Below are 2,504 nucleotides of genomic sequence, written 5' to 3'. Positions count from 1 at the left end.
TTAACTACTACACTGCAGCCAACTTGACATAGTTTTTAATGCATAGTTGATTTCAAAATGGCCAAATATTTGTAGATTAGTAGATAAATGAATAGGATATTGAAAGATATGCCAAACAAAAGTGTAAATAATGTACACAAATGATTATATTTTATAGCGTTTATTTTATTTTCATAGGTGAGGGCTGGGTCAGTTGGCATTTCTGTGTGTGGAGTTTGCATGTTCTCCCTGTGTTTACGTGGGTTACCTCCGGGTGCTCCAGTTTCCGCCACAGTCCAAAGACATGCGCTATAGGCAGGCCTGGAATGGCTAATCGGGAGGACCGGGAGAATTCCCCGTGGGCCGGTCCGTTTTTTGGACGCGAGGGCTGGTGTTCCTAGATGCTTGCACTCTCTGCAGTCGCACTTTTTTCAATTATTTATTTATTTGACCATAGCCTTACTCTTTTTATTCCTTATTTTGCCATAGCTCCGCTGTTTTTATTTATTTTCTCGCAGCCCTGTGAGCAAAATGCAGCCTGCAGGATAATGATGACATAGGTAACTATCATTCGACCCCAAACAGCGGCACCTTAGTGAATAAAAGAATTCGAATAGTTAATATGAATGAATATTACACCAGCTCAATGAAAATCAGATGATTCACTACATTAATAAATCTGACATAACTTGATCAGAAATCTAAAAAGCCATCACTAAGAGTCTTGCGGATGACAGTGCAATACTTATTTTACTTTTGTAGGTGTACATATTTCATTTTTGTTTTTTTATGTCACCACCGTTATAAAGGACTGGATATCTATAAAGAATTTTGCACAGAATATCTATTCAGATATTGCAGGAAAGAACATTGTGATGTTTTAAAGAATAGTGTTGGAGATTTAGCTACCCTTTAATGTTCTCATATTTATGAAAAACATCTGATGTTCTAAAGCAGCTGTTTCCTTGAAAAAGACATGATAGTGTCATTAGAAACTGAATTTGAAATGACGTTATTTTAATATAGTCAGTCGTGAACTGAGGTGGGCCGGCTAAGGCTTGAAACTCCAGGGCTGTATAGGAGTCCCACTCCGGCCCTGGCTATAGGTGAATTGAATAAACTAAATTGGCCATGGTGTATGTGCATGAATGTGAGAGTGTATGGGTGTTTCCTAGTGATGCAGCTGGAAGGGCATCCGCTGTGTAAAACATATGCTGGATAAGTTGGCGGTTCATTCCGCTGTGGCGACCCCTGATGAAGAAAGGGACTAACCTGGAGGAAAATTTATGAATGAATTTTATCTTCATGAATTTTGTTATAAATTTGAGTCATTCTTAATATATTTTGCGTAGTGTTGAACATGTTTTGCACTAATTACCTTTTCTTTTAATTGTAGAATTTCAACTTAAACTTATTAGATCTCGATTAGTAGCCAGAGCAACATTTGTAATATTTTTCTTCATTTTTGATGTAATTGTGAACAAATATACAATACTAAAAGAGATAATTCACCTAAAAATGTCAATTTACTCATTTTGCTCAAATGTCTTGTTTTTTAATACTATATTTTTTTTAGTAATTGCAGTATTTCAACTTAAACTTATTCAATTAATTAATACCATTTTTGATGCAAGCATAAATAAATATACAACACTTACCCTGCTAAAAAAAACAGCTTAGACCAGCCTAGGCTGGTTAGCTGGTTTTAGCTGGTCGACCAGCCTGCTTTTAGATGGATTTTTACAATTCCAGGACATTTCCAGCCTGGTCTAAGCTAGTCAGACTGGGAAATGACCAGCTAAAACCAGCTTGACCAGCTTAGACAGGCTGGAAACCCAGCTAGATATGTCCAGCTTAAACCAGGCTGTTCAAGATGGTTTTAGCTGGTCATTTTCCCACCTGACCAGCTAAGGTTAGACTGGAAATGACCAAAGCCCCTCTAAAACCAGGTTGGTCAACCAATTAAAACTAGCTTAGGCTGGTTTAAGCTGTTTTTTTTCAGCAGGGTAAAGGGATAGTTCACCTAAAAATTTAAATAATCTCATCATTTACTCACCCTAAGATAGTTCCAAACCTGTATGAGTTTCTTTTTATTTCTGCTGAACACAGAAGTAAATATTCTGACTAATTTTAGAAACCAGTAAAAATGTACTTCTATACTTCAAACACTAAGGAAGTCAACTGTTACCAGTTTTCAACATTTTTCAAAATAACTTAAAACAGAAAAAGAAACTAATCTTCAAATGAATCTGACATAAAGTTAATCAGCAATAAACAGATGGTCATGATCATTGACATAATCAATTAATTATAAACATATCAACAGATTAATCTATCTATCAATAATTGAAACTTTTAAAAACTTTTTTTACAACACATATGCAACACACTCGATAAAATCTAAGGCCAAACATTTTAACCTACAGTATTATTACAGAGAGAAAAAGACACGGCTAGTCTCCTAACTTTCTACCAGTAGCAGAAAGGACTTATTTGTGCTCAGTCCCTCCCTCTGTCCGCATTAG

The sequence above is a fragment of the Danio aesculapii genome, chromosome 21 (assembly GCF_903798145.1).
Source record: "Danio aesculapii chromosome 21, fDanAes4.1, whole genome shotgun sequence".
Classification (NCBI taxonomy): Eukaryota; Metazoa; Chordata; class Actinopteri; order Cypriniformes; family Danionidae; genus Danio; species Danio aesculapii.
The sequence above is the reverse complement of the archived record's forward strand: the minus strand, read 5'-3'. Positions refer to the sequence as shown.